At 50.9% G+C, this 25108-nt stretch overlaps 1 long non-coding RNA gene across 3 annotated transcripts in view; it reads left to right on the top strand.

Moving 5' to 3' along the window:
- The window catches only part of LOC132909083 (uncharacterized), a 110198-nt gene that overhangs the window by 73597 nt on the left and 11493 nt on the right, over positions 1-25108 (top strand). For all 3 annotated transcript variants that reach the window (XR_009658493.1, XR_009658494.1, XR_009658492.1), the window contains one exon: positions 18476-18544. This is a non-coding gene — a long non-coding RNA (uncharacterized LOC132909083). The remainder of the gene's footprint in view (positions 1-18475; positions 18545-25108) is intronic.

Here is a 25108-nt window from a genome sequence, read left to right as displayed (position 1 = left end):
CGTTAACGAACTCGCCGGGGCTTGCGTAGCCAGCCGGTCGTTCGTACACCGTGTACGCCGTCCGGTTTCTTTCTCCGCAAGAAAGCCGGTACATCGAGACGGACTCGTCTCCGCGACTCGAGTCCGCCTCGTTGTTAAATCCGCGGCGAACAACCCGACCGCCGGTAGATAGTCGCTCGAACACGTCGTCGAACGTGAAATAAGGATTCGAACGGCGATCCAGAACGGAGGGACAAAGATGAGAGTCGGAGGACTCTGCTTGGAGCGAGCAGAGCGAGGGCAAGGGGGGAGGGGGCGAGAGATGGCAAAAAAGATCGAACTCATCCGCGGAGACACGGTGGCCACCGGGCCGTCCGAACCATGTCAGCAGTTTAATCAATGCATTTAGCCGAATTCCTGTCTGGCCCAAATAAAAGGCGAGACAGGAGGAGGTTACTGGCAAAAAACGCGACGCGCACGACGGATGCCTCTTTCCTCCGCGATCCTAGCCCCTTTCTGTATTCTCATTTCTCTCTCCTCTACCTTTTCTCTTTGCCCCACGGCACAAAGTCTTCGGGGCCCTGCCGGGCCCCTGCCCCACCAACCACCTCCACCACTACCATCGTCGCTCCTGTCAACCGCCAAAAGTTGTTAAGTATTCCGCGGATGTATTCCATCCTCCTGCCCTCCCGCACACCCTCCTTCGGCCGTCTCTCTCTCTCTCTCTCTCTCTCTCTCTCTCTATCTCTATCTCTCTCTCTCCCCTCGTCCTCCGCTTTACGGACAGAGTCTTCTTCGAATAAGGTACGTCAACCGCAAGGATGACAACCAGACGGAAACCGACTGCCCGTTCTCGACTGGCCCCTCTCTTTCTCTCTCTCTCTCTCTCTCTCATCTTCTTCCATTCACGTTTTCGCCCTTTCCACGCAGTCCCAGTCCGTCCCAGGGCTAGATACGCTTTTTGCTTACGCGCTGCCAACGATACTTCGGCTCGATCGTTGCTGCGTTTGACTCGACGCGTTCGATGCGCCATCGACTCTCGTTGTATTTGCGAATCGAGACCGTTAGCGAACCCGCCGTGTGCTCCTGCCCGTCTACACGCCTATACCTGATCTATCATTTCGCGACGTCAATGCCTCGGATAAAAATAACGTCACGGAAAATAGAACGGTTCGCTGTCGCCCCGAGATTTCTATGCACAGACAACGAGCAGGGTCTACGAGTCGGGCAACGCTATTTCATTGATAGTCAACGAGTCTGCCGCGTTTCCTGTTCATCTCCGTTATCTCCGCGAGCATCTGAAAACCCGACGAATAAATTTCAGGCCGTCTCTCGTCGCCGTACGGTCTTTCCCCCTACTACGCGACCACGATCAACTTTGGAAAACCATTGTCGAGCGCAAGACGCGCTTAAAACACCGAAAAGAAAGCGGTACAAGGGGTAGTTGAGTAACGGCGCCGTTAAATTCCAACGTTCTAATAAGAATTGGCCGTAAACGTTTCGTTTATTTTGCCAATAAACCGAGCGGCGCGTTATCGATTCTTTATTTCTATTTGCGGCGACCGAGCCGCGCGTAAGAGCGCGGTCCGAGCGCAAGCTCGTTACGCCTGTCGGAAGTATAAATCAACCGCAAAGTTATTCCGCCGTACTGCCGGCCAATTCCCCGCGGGGCGGCTTCATGAAAACTGCTACCACCTTCTTATAAGCGACATCGCTGCGCCGAGTACGTATGTCGAACTGATTCGTTGCGCCTTTCGATACTTACGATCCCTTGCGATAACGACGATTTACGGCGAAATAGCCGAGCCTACCGATAACAAACGAGCAAACCGCTTCCGTCACGTTGCTGTTCGCGCCAGCCACCTTCCTTCCCAGCTTTCGTCCTCCGCCAACTCCTATTAAATTCCACGAACCGTCGATCGGTTTCGTTTTTGCCTACACCATCCATTTCGCGTCGGCCATCTTCTAGTAGGAATTTTCTCTTCCTTGAAATTTCAAGATACTTAGAACCGCTTCGTAATGTCACCTCTGGAAACCTCGGCTTTCCTTGTCGCGCGTTGCTTCCAACTCTTGCTGTTTAGTCCGCGATTCCTTCTGTGGAAGGTCTATGTCGTTTTCCCTTTTCCGAAATTCTTTCCTTTCTCGTTGCCGGAATTCGTTCAACGATTCTTCTACGTTCTACGAGCTTCAAATCCAAGTTTTCAGCAACGATGAAATCGTTACCGAATTAATAAACGCATCGTAAAACGATTGGTAATCGACAAGTCGGTCAGAGTACATCGACTCGCGGTATAATCGGCTCCGTGATATTATATCGCGCGAGCTACTTACGATCGGCGACGACAAACGCGTTTAATGGATAAAATCCAACGCGGAGACACGTAGTTTGATATTTGTCGGGCGATTTCTCGTCGAATCTTCGCAACGATTTCTTCGAAGCGATACGACGCGCACGAACAAATTAGCGATTCTTTCTAAAGCGTATAGTCGAGCCGAGTACAAACAGCGAGACGCGAACCAACGTAATGGAACCCTCGTAATACCCTGAGAATCTAATTGTGCGGCGACCCCGAGCACGCCAAGAGGTCGCCGCATCTTCTCGATAATAAAGGAAGAATAATCGTAACGAGGTAGCGAGGCCCGTGTGTACAGTTAATCGCGGTAACAGCGGGGAAAATTATTGCTTAATAAAATAACGAGATAAAGGAAGATTGTGCGGTAATCGCAAATCAGACACTGGTAACATTGTCGTGGCGCGAAGCATAATATTAAAGCCGATGCGATCTAATAATAATTATCTCGTTGGTAATCGTAAGAAACCGTCTATCGTGTTTGCGAATGTTTCCGGAATAGCAACGTTAACAGGGAAGGTATACCGTTCGCGACGCTTTTTCTCGCGATTCGATCGAATCGAAAACGATCGGCCGACGACCAGAGTTGTCCTAGAACGAATCGCGGCTCGGTCGAGCAAAACGCGAGCCATGGAAGACGGTTTTTGAGCGAGCGTGACTTTCCTCCGGTTCCCACGGGACTCTCGGATCCGACTTTTGTCCCATGATCGAGCAAAGCGGTGGAACCGACAAACCGGAGGAGTCGGTCGAGCATCCTTCGAGCGGACGAGGCCGGACGTTGGCGCACGCACTCATGACGAACAGACGACAGGCACGTAGAACCGAGACTTCTACGTGTATCGTACAGTCCCCGCCAGCAATTCATTCCGTCGCCGGTCCATTGTTCGCCGCCAGTTTCAACAGGCCATGTTTCAACGGATATTTAGCTGGCGGTAGCTGGCGTCGCGTTTCTCCTGCGAACTCGATTCAGCCGGTGCGCGAAATCGGTACGCGGGTTTGTCAGAGAAATCGAACGAACCGGCGAGGATTATCGCCGACGACGAAACTTTCCAGAAGAGAAAAGACACGCGTGAAAAGGCTAACCGAGAAACGAACGAACAAACGAACGAACGAACGAAGGAGCGAGAAAGAACCGTCACGCTGATTTGTCATCGTAGAAACGTTTGATGGAACGCGAACGCGACGACGCTTTTTCTTTCGCCAACGTTTAATTTTCCGGTGATTAGTTTGCGCTTGCCGAGACCAGCGTCGCCAGCCGTTCATTTATAGTTCACTCGTTAACTCGTCGCTTTTAATTGCTCGACATCGGGTAGCTACTACCGGTACGGAGCTCCAAAACCACAAGCCACCGTTCGCTTAATTTACGGATCTTAAGCACGCGGCGCCGCTACCTAACCGGTAATTTAGACCTGAATAAAATTAAGATTTTATACCGGCGACAATCATTAAGCTATAATTTTTATGTAATCCTCGTTGATGTTACGCCACATTCGCACGATCGCGTTCTCAGTCGGTCGCGCAAAGTCCTAACAGTCCCCTCGAGATTCGTGATTGATGAAACGGACTGTACGCGTACGCGATAATATACAGAGGAGCGTACAAAGCCGGGCCACCGTGCGTCTACGTGACACATGTTTCTACGTGGGTGCTGGACATTTTACGACTTTCGGTGCGCAGGTTCTCTGTGAAAAAAGCTCCGAGCGAAGAACCGAGTGGAGTGGAGTCGAGTCAACGGATCCGTTCCTCTCTCACAGAGAAGCGAAGCGTGCACGTTTCTTCTTCTCTTTAAGCCGCGATTCGGATCTCTCGCCAGATTTTTATCGACGACGAGCTTCGTTAAACTCGCATCTGATACGACCGCGGGTCTACGCGGGCGCCATTGTCGTTGCTGTATGCTGGATTCTCGCCCGAGGATAATTAATAATTTCCATGAAAATCGCATTTAACCGCGCACACATCGTGTTTCATCCGAATAGCGAAAAGGAGCGCGAACAACGCGAAACGCTTTCTTTTCTCAATTCGTAAATCACTCGGGCCAGCCAATTAAAACTGACAATACGTAGCGAAGCGATACGCCGGCCGGCCGAGGCTAAATTGGAAGAAATCTAGACGCTTCGGTAACGATCCAACGATACCCGGAAGAATCGACACCGCGGCATACTACGCGTGTGTCTACGGTAACGCGAACGTTAACGCAAACGCGACTGAGTATCGCGTGACAAACGCGTACAACGGCGTGCGATAACCGCGTTCTCGTTTCCCCTTTCTTCGCGCGTTTCCAGCCCCATGGAAATGCGGCTACGTAAACGCCAAATAATCGTTTCCCCTTCGCGATTACCTGCCTTTAATCGGGCCAAGCGCGCGTCTGTCACGCAGATGTCGATTAAGTAAATACGAGGAAAGGAGAGTTTGCGGAAAGAAAATTCGTTCTGCTTGCAATTAGATCGCAAATCGAGGCAAAGGGTTGGCGCTAGATCGACTACGACGCCCGATTTTTCTCGATCCCTTCTCTCCTCTTTTTCCTTTTTTCTTCTTTTTTCGCGTCTGATCGTAGCACTTTTGGGGTCTCGTCTCTTCCGCTCGTTAGGCGTAGACTCGGGGCTTATGCTAATTTTAAGTAGTCGCCCCAGTCGATTCTTTGCTAAAGCTATTAGGCGATCATCTCGGATAATCCCGCGATTCTGGGTTTACTCGGGACACGACTTTTCTAAGTTTTCTTCCTCCGCGCGGCTCTCGGCCACCGTCGAAAGCCGGCTGGCGTCGTTCGAGTTCGCGTGCTCGTGTTTTTTCCATCCATCGAGCGCACATATATTTGCGCTGGGTCGGCCGTGAATGGGGTTAGACCGGGGATTACGCGTCACCAGGATATACGGAACGGGTTCGGCCAAGACGCGTTAAAGGCTTCGGTGAAAAACGTACGCCAAACCAACGCCAAACGACAAACGCGACTCAAAGAGACGAGTTTGTTTCGGCTTGGCTCGTTTCCCATTTAACGAACGAAAACGATACGGCAACCAGTTGTTGCGAACGTAAACGTGCGAACGGAGATTTCGTGGGGCGTCCAACTAATGGCCGCGTTTTAATCTCTACCCAAAACGATCGTGCTTTTCGAGTAATTTAACGGTAATAGAGATACAAGGGTAGCTCGATTCCCCGTCTCCGCGTTGAACGAGCGGTCAGGTGCGTCGAGGTCCCTCGAGACGCACCTCCGGAGGATGCACCTGTCCTCGTCCAGGTTGCCTTTCGTTCCGTCGTTTTACAGAACGCACGGTTCTATCGTTCATCTATCAAATTGGCCAGACATATAGATAAGAAAATAGGGGAACCAGCGAGAAGGCATCCGTGACGGAACACCCCGGTTGTTATTTGGTCAACGTCACCCCGCCGTCTCGCTCTAAATTTCCTCGACCGCTCGCTCGCGTCTCACCAATCTCACCTGCTCGCCACGCTAAATGACCACTCTCTCCGATGCCACAGCTATCGTTGCCATCGTGATATTTCTCTCCCTCTCTCTCTCTCTCTCTCTCTCTCTCTCTCTCTCTCTCTTTACGTCGACTTATCGTAAAGGCACGTCGTTAACGACTTTTTATTCCCTCGCGTTTTTCTTTCACCCCTCGACATGTTCCTTTGATCTTGCGGATAATATGGCACGGTGGTGTTGCGCGATTCTCTGATAACTCACAAAAATACCGCGTACTTTTATTAACTTTCAACGCGGCTACGTTCCACGTTCTCCTTCCTTCCTTTTACTCTTTGGCTCTTTATCGATCAACCGATCGGGAAATCGAATCGATCGCGGGACGATAAACACGGAGCGATCGTTCGCTGGATCGTTTTCACCGTGAAACGCAAACAAGATTTGGACGAACAAAGACGTCGCGATACGGCTTCCAATAGATCCGAGGAAACAGTTATAAAAGTTAGCCGCGCCATATTCAAATAAGCCGACAAACTTCAGGCGGAATGACGCTCGCGAGTAATCCGATTTTTAAGCCTCGCAACCTTTCTTCCGTCGTGAGATTCGACGGTAAGCGTGCATATAAATTACGTTATAAACTGTGCCGAGCTCTTGCAAACTTTAACCGCGAATATCTCTTCGTTTGCGAACGACGCGTTCAACGAGCACGACGATACCTCGTGCGCCCGATCCTTGCGCGATTCTTTCAATGATACCGGCTCGTTCTCATCGCAGTTCGTAACGCGGTTTAACGCGTCCTCGATATTTCTCGTGAATCGAAGAAGAACATAAAACGGGACTAGGCGCGAAAAACCAGACGAGAAGGAACGAGTGGCTGGTGGTAACCGTGGATCGGAGTAGCAACGAGGACGCGCAACGTGGGATAATAACTTGATTACGCGGCAAGTTTTATCGAAAAATCATAAAGCAATTAATAACGTTCATTAGAGACGAGAGCTCGGTGGCGAGCAGGCGCGCGCGCACTCGCGCCCGTGCGATAGTAATTCCGTTTGATAGGTAATTAGACGAGGGAGCGGGTAATTGCGTTAATTGAGACCGAGACCAAGCGCGTTGGAACGTTGCGCAAAGCTTGGCTAGATATATGGAACCGTTCCGTTGTACACGCACGCCGTGGTCTCTCTAATCGCTCTAATCGCAGTTCTTCTTACTGGAAATAACGTAAAGTATGCCCAGACCCGTCTCCCGTCGCTCCTACCTCGTAGCTCGTTCGTCTCTCTTAGACGTCGCCTCGTAGAAAATCGCCTTTCATGGACACGTCGACGTTTCGCAACGTTCCAAAGATCTCGGCGCGTGTCGCCAGCTTCTAGATCCTTTTTCTTTTTCTTTTTTTCTTTTATTTGTTTCTTCTTTTTTTTCGAAAAAGTCACCCGGATCGTCGCTTCGCCGGTGAAAACGACAGGATGGAATCCCTGAAGCGCGAGCCTAAAAATCGATCGAGTCGTTCTCCCTGGCGATTAATAGACGAAAATGGGAATCGCGTAGTCGAGGACGGATCCGTAGGTAACGTTCCTTACAGGGAATCGACAACCGAGAATATCGCTCGTATGTACGCGCGAATGTACGCGTTCGACGATTTACGAAGAAGCCCGTGGGAATTTCACGCGTTTTCCAGGGCGCGCGGACTTTCGAGGACTCGATACGTTTTTCACGATAGGATAGATCTTAACGATCTCGGATCGAACGACTGTTTACGTGACAAACGCGCGTCCCTTGACGCGATCCAAACCACTCGTCGCTGGAATTCTCGCCGTTCAAACGTCCTCGGTCATCTAGTCCTCGAGATCGTGGCTCGTGTTCCTGGTGACGCTAACTTCGCGAAAACTTTCTTCGTTTTCTATATACATTTATAAGGAACGGAGCAAGGCTTGCGACGCGTAGACACTTCCAATGGCGAACATCCCGAACATCTGCCGGGATCTAGCGTTCTCCGTATCTTTCTCTACCGTTCGTTCCTTTTCTTTCTCTTTCCTTCTTTTTTTTTTCTTTTTTTTACTCACAAGAGAACGTCGCGCAATAAAGCCGCTACCATCGGCATAATGCGGCCGTAAGCCCTTCCGATATTTGCCATTTTATGTAACGTCTACTTACGCGGCGGAGCTCATATTAAAGTCAAGCAAGAAATACGGAGAGCCACGCCTGTACGTACGTATCGCCGTCACCGACGAAATTACCCAGAAAAGCCCTTTTCCTCGTCCCGCGGTTTCGACGTTTAGGTATCCGATCGTTCGCGTAATTTTACGACGATTAAAGGTCAAAGATCGGTGCACGTAGTGAAGAAGAAAAGGAAAGAAAAGAGCGAACGGAGTTGACGAAGAAGTTGAGTTTGAGCCGACTAAGTAAAGTCACCGAGTCCGATATCGTTCGTGCGTCGCGTCGTTAAGCTTAATTCTGCGTAAAACGATACGTGCAAACGCCCGTACGTTTGTGTTCGATCCTTCCGTGCGTGGGTTTGTTCGCGAACCGGGAACAAACGTGATTCCGTGTGAATCTAGCGGCGCGATCGAGAATACGATGGAGAATACGATCGAGTTAAGACGTAAACGCAGGCTGCGCCGGGAGAATGCCGGTCGCGCGAGCAAACGCGAGTTATACGCGGATAGTTTATGGGAAGAAAAAACGGCAACAGCCAGACAGAAACGCGGGGCTTTATGTAATACGGCCGTTATTGAAGACACGAACTACATATCGTGCATTCGCGTTGCGCTCATGCTCGCGCGATATACCGCACTTCCCGTCGTCTGGCGAGAGAAAGAAGAGAGACAAGTATCCAATTAAAGGCAAGGTAGAATACTTTTGCGCTATCTTATATCGAACCGTGAGATGTATCGACGAAAACGGCCAAGAAACTCGCGTTTAACATAACCAGAATCGTTATGACTCAATCTGGCCGTAATTGGCGATATCGGGGATGCATATCGTCGTGACACACAGCCGACAAATTCGAGGAAGCCCGATAATCTCGAGAGCGTGCTCTATTATTAATATTAAACTATCTGATCGACCGATCGGGAATACATTTACATTCATAAAAGAAGCCGGCGTTACAAGGGGACAAGGTTATCCGTGCCATTATTCCCGTTGATCCGCCACGAAACCATTCCGTCTTGTTCCCGAAGACGCGTTAATTGAAAGACCCGTCGATTAATTAGCACGCGAATGGACGACGACGGTTACGGAACGGTTAACGTTGCTTGCACGCTTTCCACCGATGGACGCAACACGCTGGCTCGAATGCGACCAACAGAACACATGGAAATGAGAAAAAGACCGAACGGTATTTAACGCGCGGCCTTTCGGCCACTGCTAACTTCGTAATCGCGTACATAGGTATCAATTACCCGAGCTGCGCTATTATTGCAATTATTCGCATGAATATGAATACGAGATATATACGTAGGAAACGCGTGGCTCTCACGGAACAATTTGTTTCCGACCCGCTAATTCGTAGAACAACGCCCATGTCGTTGAACAAATAATATCTCGAATAAGGAACCGAGTTTCGCGATATTCCGCTTCGATGACTTTTGAATAATACAACGCGATAACTGTCCACCGTTGCACGAGCGTTCGTTCTCGTTCTCGTGCTCGCAGTTTCCGAGCATTACCGGGTACACGAGGATATCGAAACGCGATCCAAGATAAAAGTCGCTGCCTCGTACGGCGATCGGCGGAACGGCCAACACGGCCAACAATTTCGGAAAACAAGGTAACCCGTTATACGCAGTTCGGGTGTGGCCCCGACGACGGGTCGCGTCGGTCCGGAAAGAAGAAGAATCGCATCGGAAACGAAAGTCTCCGCGGAGATCCGTCCCGGCCACGTACTTGTATATCCTGCCGTGTGTGCATTAATTTTGCACCGTTGTCACCGGCAGGTACATGCGTATTCATGAGACACAGCGAGGCTTATAAACGTCGGGCTATTAGCGATACGATTAAAATGTGCATTTCTCGGCGTTGTTTTAAACGCAACCCCGGCCCAGGAGCCTCGAACCGTAACTCTGCCAGTAGCCCCGACGCGAAGCCGCGTGTATAGTACGGGCCGCGCCTATTTCACCTACGCTCGCAATGTTTTATTTCCCTATTCCGCTTCCCTGCTTTATCTACCGGAAGAAATAATAATCCGTTTCGTTCCTGGCCCCGCTTTAATTCTCGCTCTGTCTTGCCAATTAATTCCGCTTTTTACCATTTTACACGGCACGCCGCGTCCACGAGTTTCACCGTATACCCATCCTCGTCAGCCTCGGCTAACGATAAGAGATGCTCGATATCCGCTAATCTTCCGGTGATTCCGAACGCTTTCCTTTAGGATGTATAGAGAGAGAGAGAGAGAAAACGGTCGTCGCGTTTCCAAGAACGCAACAGCGAGCAACGTCGGACAGGATCGAGCAACGTCCAATATCTTCGACGAGATAGATTAAAAAAGGAAGCGGAGGAACGAGCGGACGTTCGAACGTTTCGCGTATGGGTAAACTGGGCTGGAAAAAGAGCGAAACGACTCTACCGGATACTGGACAGAGTTTGGCGTACATATCCGACAGCGTACTCGTGCAACCGCACCGCGGACACGGAGAAAAGCCGGCCCCCTGTCCGCATCGTTGCAAAACGGACGCATTTAGGATGCAGCTGCGAGTTCGTTAGAGCGTCTAACGCGCGTGTGCGAGCCCCAATTGTTTATGCGCGCTGGATGTAGCCACGGAGCGCACATACGCGTATCAGAGAGCGATGAATATGCATACCTTAATTCGCGGGGCTAATTGAATAATTTGTAAAACGCGGCAACCCGGCCCGGGCCACGACCTTTTTGCATTCCCCGCTAACTCGCCGTCCGTGTACCATCGTGGCCACCGCGCCACCGCCGCGCCGCCGGCAACCACCAAACGCCGTCCAAGCAGAATGATATCCTTACCGATCCGAACGCTTCACCTGGTATGGATAGCTCGCCTAAAATGCGGTTTGGCACCCGTCGGTGCTTCGGGAACGCGACGCCCTCGACACCCTTGGCCCCCTTTCCACACTGGCAACGCGTGTCCCTCCTCGAACCCAATGCCGATTCTATTTGTCAGGAAACTCGTTCCCTTTTCTTTCTCTCGTCCGCGCGTGTCTCGTCCTTCGATCGTTCGCCTCCTTTTTATCAACCGCCGGACCAGCCACGAAATACAAACGCGCGCTGCTTTCCTAGGCGTTCGAGCGGATCGAGCTCTTAGACGAAGAAGAGATACTGTTATCCGCGATTAACCGATGGATAGGACGTAGGAAAGTGTCCCCTGGTAGCGCAAAACAGGGGAGAACGCACGCGGGGGGGAAGAAGGGAGAGAGCCGAGAGCGAGATGGAGCGGTTCGTGGGCCTATTCCCCCTGTTAGCTGATGAATGGGCCCAAGGCTCCTCCTTACTTATGCGATGCGTGCCCCCGACGGCATACATCACTGCCAGCTAACGTTTTTACGGGGCACGATGCGAACAAGAATATGATTACGCGCGTTAACATTCTTGGAATATCGTTGGTCCGCGGTCGTTCCGTCCAAGGATCCGTCGGCCATTCGTCTTTTCCAGAAGGAGGTATAGCAGGCCGGCGGCGTGCTGCGCGTATCGCTCGATGGTTCGATTTCGCGCAACGAAACGCGCGTGAATTACGCGCATCGTCGGATAACTCGCCTAGATTCCTCCCACGACTTTATTACGCGTGAAATTGGCGGACGATCGCGCGGCAAGCCGACGAGCCAGCGTTTCAGACTCGAGCAGCGAACGCATAAATTTCGTAATTAACTGGCAATTATGATAATCGGACGACGGCCGAGGGTAGCGTGTACTCCTTCCTCGTTCCAACGTTCGGATCGTTGATTATCGCTCGATCTCCGCCGTCTCGTATAAATCTCTCCGGAGTAACGGCGCGATTTTCCGACCGAGCTTGCCGAGAAAACCTGTCGGCTGCCACGCGGTGGATCCCTCGATTCGGATCGTGCTCGACCGAGCGATGCGGCGAATCCGTCGCACGACGATCGTAATGGCAGAGTGTTCGGCGAGGAAATCAGTTGTCGTACGATCGACGATTTAACGACAAAGGCCTAGAAACAGGAATATCCAAAGTTGGCTGACGTCGTAGGGATTCTCGGTGGAGTGGCAAAGGCCCGGCGAACGAACGATTCCCTCCGGTTCTCCGTTTCTCTCTCTCTCTCTCTCGCTAGAGTTTCGGTCTGGCCGCGTCGCGCGCTCGTTCCCCAATGGAGAGAGACGCGCGCGAGCCTGCCAGAGGTCCTTTGATCCTCGGCATTCGGTGTCGGCAAACAGGAACTCCACTGGTGAACGCAGCCACCGCGCTTTAATACCTCATGCAAATTTCAGGAAAAGGGCGCCCCACACGACCCTCCCACCCTCCTCCATCCTCCTCATCCTTCTCGCTTTCCTTCGTCTCATCCTCCTCGAGCTCGGTGATAGCCCGCTATATTGCTTTTCGAACAAATCGTTATCCGGTTCGTACGCTTTGCCTCTCCATATCGGCAAGTCGACTACCGAGCAAATTTCAAATTTACTCCTCCATCGGCCTGCAAAAACCAGAAAGCTCAAAGCCTCCGTACCTCTCCTGTCCTATCAGTTTCCTCGAGCTTCCCCCTACGGATCGTTTCACGGCTATAGCGATCGTAACAGTACGTCTCCTTGTTTCCGCCGCGTTCTAGGCCATACGCTATTCCATTTCTAACCTCATCCCTTTTAGTTGCCCTCCTCCGGCGACATTGTTTTTTCAGCTACCTCCGCGTGTCTCTCCCTCTCCCTCCCGCCCTCCAGCAACGTACGTTCGCCGATCCTTTTTCTTCTTTCTCCTTCTCCGCGTCTTCCGCGCCGTAGTTTACACCAGCCGATATACATACAATGCGGTGCAGAGCAATGCCAGATCAAACGTACGTAGGTGCGACCAAGCGTTGTTTTTTTCTTTCTTTTCTTTCTTTCTTTCCTTCGTGGGCCACGAAGGATCCCGTTCCACCCTGAAGAATTTATTCTCGGTGAATTACAGGTTCCCCGGAGCAACTCGTCACCGTGGCCATCGCCATAGCGTTATCGTTTCTGTGCAACGGTCGCAAGCATCGTTTGTGCAAATGCGAAGCACGCTCGATCGTCACCGTACGCTCCGAAACCCCGTGCATCCCGCTTCTGACGACGAGCCTACTTAATTGTCCTGGACTTCGTGGGGCCGAATCGTTGCACGCGCGCCTTAACAATGCAAATTACAGCGTCGAAGCGTATGACGAGTTGGAAAGTACGCGCGAGAATCGTCCGAGAGTATCAATTATCGGAACGAGGGGACACGAGTTCGACACCGCTGGCGTGGATACGCCGAAACGAGCAAAATTATCTCTCCCGTGGACAAGTTTTATTTCTGAAATCAAAGTTATCGATCGGTCGCGCGATCACAGCGTATCCTCATTTCGAGAGCGATAATTTTGCAGACGCATGGCCCTCGGCGGTTTTTGAGGTTTCGTGGTTTGCAAAGTGTCCATTGGCGTACTGTATGGCTGGCTATACCTGTATATTTGTCTACGCACTCATGCCCCAAAGCCGTTCGCTCCAACCAACGAACCGCATAATCCTTGACGAGAGAACCTCGTCAATCACGGCCTCGATGCGCTAGACGAATCGATAGGTACGAATTTATCTGTGGCTACTCCCGCGGACGCTTTCATCGTTCATTCGCTCTCGTTGGGATCACGAAGTCGATGAATCGAGCACGTTTTCGACATCGAACGCTCTTGTGTTCCGACCGATCGTTCGTTCCCACGATTTCGCGTATCGACGCAAAAAAAAAAAAAAAAAAAAACGAGAGAGAGAAGAATGAAAATCGCCAGGAAGAGCGTAGAAGTTGGGCTATCGGTGCTTTCGTACGGTGACACGAAGGATCGACGCGAATCGTTTCGCGTAATTCGTTTTGCAACCGTTCTACCGCGAGACGCGCGGAAAAAGTCGAGAGCGACTTCTATCCGATCCGGACGAATCCATGTTTATCAATCACCTTGAGAGATTAAAAGATAGAGTCGGAGTGGTTGGAAACGGCACGACCGGTTTACGCGGGGCTTGCAATCAATCGCGTTTCGTAAAGTGACGCAACGAAGAGGTCGAAATCCGCGCGATGGAAATCCGTGGAAAACGATTTGCCCGGCAAAAGGAGGACTCTGGCCATCTCCTCTGGCAAAGGAATCTCCGTGGAGGTGGTCCGTGAACCAAGGTGGGTACCAGAAGGGTACCGAAGGACGTCGGAGGAAGCATGGAGTCCTCGGTTGGGCGCGGGTAACTTTTTTGCACCGCGAAATGGCCCAGAGAATGTCATCCAATGAGGGTGAAGTAAAGGGAAAACAAGTAAAATAATGATAAAAGGCGGAGCCCGCGGCGTGATTTGATTGGTCGAGATATCGCCGGCGTTCGAGTCAACCCGCGAAGAAGAGGGGGTTGTCCTCTCCTTTCTCTCTCCTCGTCTTTCTCTCTGGCCCTGTCTCTCTCGATTTCTCGTTCCTCCTCTTCGCTTCTCTCCGCCACACACCTTCGTCCCCGCTTTTCTCTCTCTCTCTCGAACCTTTTCTCGTCTCCTTTATGTCCGTCTCGTTTCCACCGCTACGTGCTCTCTCTCTCACACACACACACACTCTGTCTCTCGTGCGCACACAACACACACACACACACAGACACCACATTGGCTTACTTTATTCTCCATTCTCTGTCGGTCCATGCTCCGTGATCGTGTCCTGACTCTGGCAGAACCATCGGTTCTCCCTCCTCCCCTTTCTATCCTCCTTCAACTTCTTTTCTTCTTCTTCTCTTCAGCGTCTTCTTTCTCTGCGCTCTACTACGTCATCGTCATCACCATCGTCGTCGTCGTCGTCGTCGTCGTCGTCGTCGTCGTCGTCGTCGTTGTCCTTCTTCTAGGCCCCGTCTCTTTGCTCGCAAAGATACACTTTAGTCGATAGAAACGGTGGCAACGAGGGTACTCGATCTGCGCGTGAAATATATATTTCAAACGGTCGCGATAAATCTCGAAAAACTGGATATTGACGCGTGTAACTTTTTTCCTGGCCAAGCCCTGCTCGGTCAAGATGCCACGACGAATCTCGTTTAACAGAAATATCGTGCATCGATGATAGGAGAGAGGAAAGAGTAACTCGTTGCGGAACCATATGCGGGAAGCATAGGTCAAAGAGATGATTAGCGCAGCGAAAATTCGGAGGCCGTCACGTGTTCCTAGGGGCGGTTTCGTGGCGGAAAAGTATATTGACTCGTGATACGCCATCTGTGCGAAGGAGGCACCCTCTCGTCGGCATTATTGGCAAAATTAATAAGCCCCGTGATCGCGGTAGGTCGAAATGGGAAGTGGTTAATTCTGGCTTTACCCATGGACCCGATGTTGGCGGATTAGAAACCTTTCCAAACGAATGGAAATTGTTTGCTCGACGAGAAGCAACACGCCGAGGGGTTGCCGCGTCTCCAACTTGCTACGCGCGTATCCTAAAGAAGCATCGGTGATAAATTATTGCTGTCTGCCGCTGAATTCAGTTGCCGTAATCTCCGATACTCATTATGGCGCATTAAACCGAACAAGTTCTCCAAATAAGCGTCCAAGGTTTACCGATTAATCGCTGCCGATAATTTGTCGTACGCTGATTTATCACCGCTCTATCTCGTACTCGATTCTCTCGTTCTCGTTAGATTCCACTTCTTTTTTCCTCCAGGTACCGAGATAAAAAGATCCACGGTACACGTGCTCGTTTACGAATACGTCCTTCCGACATCCCGTCTTGGATTACACGATATAATAATTATTAAGAACACGATCGACCACGACGAGACCGATAATGTTCCCGATCCGATCTATTTCAGCGACTGGATGACGTCTGAAAAATGGGTCTCCCATGCTTACAACGCTCTCGGTGAACCGAGATCGCGCGTGTCGTTGCAGGTCGAAACGGCTGGCGACGCGGTACCGAAAATTAACGCCACCGCGAATCAAGACGACAATGTGATTCATCAGTTAAATCCGCGTGCATAATCCTTTACACAGCGTCCGATCCCCGTCCACTAACGTAGATACCAACGTGGATGGGGACGACGAACGTAGCTACGGAGGAGAAGCGGGGTTGACGATGGTGGTTGGTTCTGTCAGCAGGGACTACGAATTATAATCACAGTTGTGGTTCGTGCGGCTACGGGGGTGGATCGAGGTGGACGATGGAAGAGGAGCAAGAGGAGGAGGAGGGCGACGACGACGACGACGTTCGTCCGCTCGAGGGGATGGAAAAGGGTGTATTTACCCAGCAACGGTATACACCGACGCCACCGACGACGGACCTAGATGGAAATCTGCGGCATTCAGAGGCACTGGGCAAGAAAATTGGCTGACAACATTTCGCACGGCCGTCGAATTGCCGATCCCGTCCCCTTCCTGGACAGGAGGCCGTGTTCACCGATATTTACGCCGGACGAACTTGACGCATCGTTCTAATCGTCCTGGCGATTTATCCTTCCTTTGGCTATGCGGGATGCACGATCCGCGGCATAAAATCGCGATCGGTCTGGTCGTAGCACGTAATCCGCTCGACGCAACGACGAGAATGCCAGTTATTTCTTTGCTCTTTCGGCGATACAAAGCCCCGAATAACGTTCGATCCGAAGGGTATTTAACTTGGATCGAAACGGAGAAAAGCGTTTGTCGTGCTGAATGTGACGGAGACCCGTTAACGAGCAACGTCGCACGACTATATCGAATGGCCGCGTTTATTTCGGCAAAAGGCTTGGAGGCGTTTCCGACGAGAAGCCCTAATGATCGCCTCGTGCCGACAACCGGCGAATCCCGGCCAAATAAATCCGGCTTGATTGAATCATTGTTAAGCGAAACCGCGTTAAATACCCGTGAAATTAACCCAGACGATCCATGCGCGGCACGCGATCACTGATTGGCTCCAGGGTATCGCCTTTAAAGTGCCATTAGAGGGCATCTCGTTCTCCGCTCCGAAACCATTGATTAATGACTTGTCCGCAACACCGAGCCACGTCTCTTACAACAAAATCTTCCGCTAACGTATCCTACCAACCATCTTGCACAGGCGCCTCTCGACCCTTTCGTCCTTTTCTCGAATTCCAGGAATTTCATCGGGATTATACGAACGTCCGTGCAAACTTAATCGGTAAACAATTTATCGTTCCAATAAAGGTCGGTCGGTGGGTCCAAGGGGACGCGCGAACCTACGGCAAACCTGTCGCATCCTTTTCATTTCGGTTCGCGATAATTCCGTGTTCGAGCCAGCTACGAGAGAGTCCGCGGTCGGACATTAGGGCGATGGCGCGGACATATGGGAGCACCATGTGGTCACCACCGTGTCGACGAAAGCGCAGAGAGAGAAAGAGCATAGAACCCCTGAGAGCAAGGCGACCGCAGGAGGCGATAGGGATATAGGCGACCACAGATTCAAACGGATCCGACGGCTAAACGCTCGCCGCAATTTGTAGCAATTTGTTAAGTAGCCGGCCAGAACATTACCTATATTGCGTTTACTCCCCTTGACCGGAAGATATACGGGGGCAAGTTCAGATTTATCGTTCTCGCTAACGGAACAGATCGGAGAAAAGAAGTCACGAGCCTGTGTGAGTCAGGATAAATTTGCTCGCGAGGCGATAAACGTTCGGCGTGTTGTGTAGGTCTTTGCAAATTCGCGGAAAGAACAGACCCATTCGTTACGAAAAGAGGCGGGACCATCGCGTTTGTCGAGCGAAAATAACTTGACCTCGTTCCAACGAGTCGACGCTTCGATGCGCGACTTTTCGTCGAGTCATCGCCGATGAAAAGCAAAAACGAGCTGCACGGAAAAAGCTACACGCGAGCGAGGAAAAAGGAATCCAGTGTAACGCAAAGATTCCGTGAAATCGAGGTTGGAGCTGGCAGACAATTTAAATCGTAGGTAAACGTCGAGGGGACTCGTTTTATCCCCGGCGACCTTATCGAAGTCTCTTCTCTTTCGGCGTAGAGAGGACTCCTCTTCTCTTGTCGGTGTTCGTGGACTCGTGCAAGAGGGCGAAGATTCGAGACGAGAGCGAAACGACTTTGGTCTTTCGTGGATGCTTTTAGTCGATGAGTTTCGCTTCCCTACATCCCGTTTCGCTTTCGTCTCGTTCTGTAGCATCGCTGTCCTGGCCTAACCCAGCTTTCTCATCCATATGTAACAGTCGCCTGGTATTAATGACAGGGGGAAAGAGACGGAGCACGACATGTTACCTTCTTTATCCTAGAAACTCTCGCTCTCTCTCTCCCTCCGTTTCATTCGCCAGTTACACGCTATTGCGGTTTTATCGTTGCCTTTTCATTATCTGATAAATATAATGGAATTATTTGTTTGCCGTTTGAACGCGGCCATTGCGTCACGGTGCTCCGCGATTGCCAATAAGTTATTTAGAACGACCGCGCCTTTCGACGACACGAAATTCTTCGGCACATTGTCATCGCGATCGAGAACGACAACTTCTCGTTTAATAAATGGAACGCGGACAATCTAGGCCAGAGTTTACCGTCCACCGTCTACCGGCCTCTACCGTTTCATTCGTTTACGTTTCATTCGCTGTTTAAACGCTGCGTCTTTTTCGTCGCGTTTCCTTTTAACAAATATTTACTCGAAACCGTTCGTTTCTTGTTTGTTACAGAGGACGGACGAGGAGAGGCGAGAACTCGCGAGTCGCGAAGGACAAGGATCGTTCGGGATGATCGTAAAGGTAAGAAAAAAAATGTTCGAAAGGTCGTTTTGTCACTAACAAAGTCACGTTCCAAGAGACGCCGAGTCTGATCGATTCTTATACGCATCCGATTACGTTCGGTCCGACTGGCTTGCAAAAAAAATTATCGACATCCGTTTATCGATCGATTTTCGTGGAAGGGCCACTCGTTGCCCCTTTCGTTCGAACAATAACAACGTAACGGATGAATAAGTAAAAACTTAGGTTCGTGACGTAGTATCCGCCGGTGAGCGAACGAACGTATAAACCAAGAACCGTGTTAAATAGAGACGAATGTCGAACGTAAAAGGGTACGATACGCGTGTCGATCGAACAACCATCTCGAAGAAACGACGAACCTCGACGAAAAGCATATCCGGCGTTCCTCTGTCGCTCTCGTAAGTGGCGTGCAAGTCTCGAATTCTCTCCGGGCTACGCCCGACGAACATCTGAATAGGATCGTCGGTCTCTACAAGCGACGCGAACATATGTCAGAATTAATCACAATGAGCGGCACAGGTTGAAGGTTGCAGAGAACGAGACCTCACCGACACCCAGGCAGTTTTTCAAACGTTCGTAAAGTGGTTGATAAAGAGACGGCAATCGGTTAGCCTTTTTAACCGAAGCGCGATGACGGCCACTTACCTGCAGCTCGGTGGCACTCGGACGACCGTCGACAATCACGTGAAAAGACCAGGAAGAGGATTCGGGAGAGGAATACTAGCGAGAACATACGCGCGTTTGTCCTCCTCAATGCTGCTCATCCGTCGACATCAGTTACGGTCTCTTTTTCGAAGGAATTTTCTTTCTCGTGTGCGCTCCACCATCTTTTTTCTCTCTTTTTTTCCTTTCCTTTCTTTTTCTTTTTTCTTTTTTTATTTTTGTCCTCTTTGGTCGACTCGCTATACACGAGACGATCGCTCGGCATACGATACTTTTGCGCGATTCACTCGCAATACACTTGCCGCTAGACGCCATTTGCCTGCAACTTTTCACTGGCAACTGGCATAAGGTTCCATTAACAGCTAAGTAGGATCGATTCGATTCGTGCCTCTGGTAAATGCTCCCAGTGCGGCAGTTAGCCCCCGTGTAAATTGTCTTCGTCCTCGCCCTCACTCCGTCTATCTCTCGTCCGCTTTTTGCACGTGCGTTTAACCGTACAAATTACACGAACGTAGGACCCCATATCCCTGGATACCAGGCCGAATGTTGCATGCCCCGCGGGTTGCTAGTCCACCAAGAGGAAAGGTGACGAGAACAGAGAAGCCGCGGGAGAGAGGAAGATCGAGTCAAGATTCGAACATGTGGCATCATTTGTTACGTGCAAAATGGGGATCCGCCTGTTGGTCCACGGGTTATCTAAGCTCGCTTAACACGTTCCGTACAGCCTGTGTTTTCGCCTGACTTTCGATCGTAGCCGCATATATAATACGACGGATTCGTCACGCGTATTCCCTAGGAAAGAGATCTACCGGCAACTCTCGATAAAAGGAACGTCCGCGATACTCTAATTTCTTTCCGAACGTCTGGCATTTAAAAACTCGCGACTTGGAAGCACCGATCGATCGATCGAAATGCATGCCGATCGACGAACTGGCTGGAGCGACAATCAAATTTTAGGGGACAGGAAGGTGGAAGAGACGAAAGATCGGCGGGGAGCGCGTGGCACAGACGCAGATACTCGATGGGGATCTCGGTTTCCGTGGACATATGGTCAGCCGTGGCTTGCCGTGACAAAAAAGCGCTACAGAAACGGCGACAGAAGTTGGGAGTGTCGGCGAGCGATATATCAGGGCTTAAACTGTCCCGTCGTAGCAGGCATGTCCTACCAGCGTGGTCCTCCGCACCCTGCCCGACTGACTGGATGGTCGACTGGTTAGCTGGTTCGCTGGTTTGCCGGTGCACGTATGGCATTGCGTTCAACAGGGGTGCTGGCATTAGTTAATAGGGCCGCGCTGCTGCTTCAGGGAACGCGTTAATGCAAAAAGGAAAGAGACGATCCTCTGTCCGCCGGATAAAAGGTTGCCGTCTAACCGAATGCGGTTTCCAATCTGTTGGGTTTTTACGCCTCGAGTCTAATGGGCAAGATTATCGGCCCGATTTCACCGATTCCGGGGGATATTTTTTCGTGCCACCTGATTCGTTTACACACGAGGTTGCTCTCCTCTCCGGCGCTACGAACCGATCACGCTAGATTCAATTACGCGATCGTGAGAAAGGGAAGAATCACGATCCCGAATAGCCTAGAAAGTTTCTTTTCCGGTGTCGTTGGCGGAAGGCTATCCGCGAAATTTACTGAAAAATTTCCAGCGAAGCGAGCGACCTTTAGGCCGAGGGACGCGTAAAGGCAAAGCTAATCAGAAGCCGAGTCCACTTCTTGTCGCCGGAGAAACTTCATTACGCATTCAGCTTGGCGCCGGGATTATCATATCCAGAGTCCTTTGACAAGGATCCCTCGATTCCCGGCTGGAAGGACTTGAAAAATATAAAACTCCAAGAATCTCGCCGCCTACGTCTACGGACCAGCTACCAGAAACGACAGACGACTTCCAGTTAGAAGAGCGAAACTCATCCTGGACGCGCAATGAATAAAAATCGTTTGAAGTATCGCTAGGTGCAAATTAACGCATAATCGTCAAACGTAATGAGAGACACCGTCGCCCTGACGTAAACGAGCCTGGTCCGTGAAATGTTTCTCTGCGACCCACTCAACGTCCTGCTTCGGGAAACTTTGATTATTTTTCTAATAACTTGGGTCTGCGAGTTGGCAACGTTCTGCCTCGGCGTAGCAGCCGTTTCAAAAGTCCCTGCTTCCTTCGACCGTATCTTGCTTCTCAACGATACCGACCAAAACCGATTCTCCATTGTCGCGCGTCCTAATTTTTCGGGAAAATACGCGCAGGTGCGTCTTCGAAATAACGAGAACACGAGTCCCGTTTAGACGATCGGAACGTGTTGGTCCGACGCGATCGTCGACCAGCGTTCACCGAAGCGTAAAGAACGGGCGAAGCGTTTGAAAACTTTTCGTAGCCGACGGCTTCGACAACCAGAGAAAGAAGCATAGAAAGAAAGGTTGTTTTTTTCCACGGTGCTTACGCAACCCTTGCTCGATGCCGGAGCACGCGATATCAATTAATTCCGTCCATATATATATATATCTATATATATAGATATATATCCGACGCGGAGAGGAATCGAGCATTGTGACCGAGCCGAGGACCGCTTTCTCGGTGACTAGGCTCGGCTACGCCTCGACCGACGGCCAGGCTCGTTTTCTCTCCTGACGGCACGTGCCGAACACAATGCCACCGAGTGACTGCCGTGCACGACTTCCAGCCATCGACGATCGACATGCTCTCGCGCCCTTTACGCCTGCACGCCCCCCTCCAACAGAAATACCAAAGACAAACAACGCTACCGATACCAAAAAGCATTTATTCCCGATTCCTTCCCTCTTCTTTCTCCTTCCCATTCTCTTTATCGGCCGTTTAACCGAATATCTTTTTTTGTCCCTTTGCCCGTTGACGAGGGATGGACCGTGGGCGGGTTTGTCCCACACGCTTCTCATCCATGTACCGTTGCCCGTTTTTATTGCCCCTGGAAATTAACGAGACGACGAGTATACCTAGGGATACGCGCAAACCCTGTCTTTTAAATCGATCTCGGAGAACGCGAGGGATGTTTTTGATGCGGTGGCTCGCACGAACCTTCGGCTCCAGTTTTCCTACGGTTCTTGCAGGATTCCAGGATTCGCGGATTTTTAATGTGTCGAATACTCATCAATTTCTTCTGCCGACAAAAGACGGCCACCGTCTAACGAACGATCGCCTTGTTTGGTAGTCGTCGAAAGAAAGGAGGGAGAGTTCCATCTGCATTCTACTCGCCGAGAAGGCTTTCCTCTGCTCTATGCCGAACCACCGGCAAAACGACTCGGCCTGTATGTATTTGGAGAAACAAACTCTGTATCGTATTTGGGAACAAGGGGGGATCCATTAGCGATTTACATCGGTCGTCCGTTCGATTCCGAGCAAAATCATCGTCGCTCGTTCGTCACGTTTGGTCAAGCCGTCGGGGCAGTGATTTGCGGTTCCTATGATCGAGAACGAAGTCTGCCGTTCCTTCTCCCTCCGAAACGGAAACAGAAGGGGACCGAAGTGATTCGGAGACGAATCGACGAGTCGATCACGCGTGAACCCATGTTCATCGCGAGCAAGTATCGCGATGATGAATCGGCCAGTCCAAGTTTACACGAAGCGGAGCCGAAAAGCTCGTGCGTCGTTCGCGATACATCTGCCGCTGGACTGGAAAAACCGCAAAGGAATCTTCCGTTGGGAAAAACCGAAGGCGTGGTTGATGGATGAAGATCGATGACGTGTACGCGGCGCATCGTGCACCACATCGCGCGTCCTTGCCTCCGATCTTTTCCTTCGGCTCCTCGCAATGTCATCACGCCTCATATCCTCCCCCGTCGACTTAATATCTTTCGACACGTGCAAGGGTCCCGCATGCAGCACGCGCCAGGTGCTTTTCTTACAATTTTCAGTGGCTGCGCGCTCGTTTAAATGTTCGTTCCAACTTATTTTTACGACGGCGCACCGAACGAAGAAACCTAGAGAGCTACGAGTCGGAATCTTCCAACAGCCGGCCTATCGATAGAAGACACGCGAGTTCGTGTGAAAAAGACGCATAAATTGCCAAAGTTTCTGGTGAAACGGAAGAAACTACCCGAGGGAATGCCGGTCTCGAAGCGGCGAAAACAAGCGAGTTGGCCGGGAGAATCAAGTTGTCTTTCCTTTCTTCCGTATGCTTTCGTTCGAGTTCTTCGATGAACTACGGTTTTACCGACTTTGAATCCATTCGCCCAACTGCGATCATCAAGCTGTTTCTGCCAAACTTTCCGCCCCGTATTTCATTGTTTTTATCTTCGATCGACGCTTTATCGTAGAAAGAAGGACACGGAGAATTTCGCGCTTCATCCTTCCATATTGTTTGACCCTTGCTTCTTCCCTTGCTCCTCCCTCCCCCAACTCCTAAATAATCGGTCTTTTGTGCCCAATTCTCCAGCGACTACGATACGACCGAACGTTCACGGGAATCGACGATCGAAAGGATCTAAATCCACGATGAGATCCCAACGTTTAGGTCGAGAAAGCTGTCAAGGCACGATTATTGATGACGCGCATTGATGACCGTCGTGAAAGAGCGCTGACCGCTGTCTTTAGCGCTGGCAGCGCTCGCTAACGCGAACATAATGCCGGGTTTTTCCCTCATAAGGGAGTCCAACAATACGATTTTCATTTTCGAGCGAAGGGTAAGCCTCCATCCCTCGTCTCTTTCTCCTTTTCAACCCGTCTCTCTTTATCTTCCACCCCTCTCTTCGCCTCTCTCCGATGCCAGGGTTCACCGTATCACCGAAACACATTCGTCGATGAAGCGTCATCGTCGTCGTCGTCGTCGTCGTCGTCGTCCTCGTCCTCGGTCTTCTCCACGTAGTCGTCGCGGTTGTCGTCCTGCGAACACATCGGAGGTAATGGCGTGTGCCCTTTCGAAAGCCCTCCGTTCCAGACGATTTTACCCCGCATCCACGTTATTTATCACTTTCCAGTGAAGTTTCGAGACTTTTCTCCACACCCTTCTCCAAGATCCGCCGCTAGAACACTGGGGAGGAAACGAGCTGTGCACGTTTATCTATCATAAAGCTGATCCCGCGTTAAGGACAGTCTTCCGGTCAATTGTGTTCGACATCTCCGTAATTAAGCTTGACACGAATTACATCGACACCCGAGAAAACGTTACACAAGGATGAATCTTGTGATTGATGTTCGTTGACATTCCGAAGGCCAAGCTAGAACCTGGCGCCAACTCTTTACCATTTCTTCGCTACCAACCAAGTACGTAGTACGTAACTGTGAAACGAACGGTCCTTTGAAGTTAATCGCGGCTCGTTGCGTTCTACAGACGTAGACAGTTCTTGACATTCGAAAGAAAGGAAGGAAAGGGAGCCGATGGAAACGATACGCGCTACTTTCCGCTAGGTAATTGTTCTACTACGTCCAAGCTAGGAAGCGAATGAAACGGTTTGCCGTGAAACGCCAACGGGGGAAGGACGAGCCGATATTCATGAGGCGCGAGGGTGAAGCATAAAAAAAAGGTTGATGCGGATCCCGTTAGCATGGAATCGGTTGGTCATTGAAACGGGTACGGGCAAACAAAGCTGACGCTAGGATCGCGCACGTGTGTTTGCCGGTACCCGCGGTGCCCTGCGAGAGGTCTACACAGAACGGAACGGAACGACAGGCAGAGTCTCGAGGAGGAGAAGGTTTCGGTATCAAACGTAATAGGAAGAGCTCCTCCGGCTCGTGGTTCATAGGCAGTTCCGAAGGGAATAGGCTGACCCGTTGCGCAAATCCGTAAAGGGGAGTACGCGACTACGGAAGGGATCAGGCTGCCACGTGACAAGCGTGTTTGCTGGGTACACATAGCTCGGTGTTTGGTACACACGGCCTTGGAAGGCACAATGCTCGATGGGCTCCACCAAAACAGCGACGCGACGCCGGCATAAGC

This window comes from Bombus pascuorum, chromosome 7 (assembly GCF_905332965.1).
Source record: "Bombus pascuorum chromosome 7, iyBomPasc1.1, whole genome shotgun sequence".
NCBI lineage: Eukaryota > Metazoa > Arthropoda > Insecta > Hymenoptera > Apidae > Bombus > Bombus pascuorum.
Note: the sequence above shows the minus strand (reverse complement) of the source record. Positions and strands in the feature narration are given on the sequence as shown.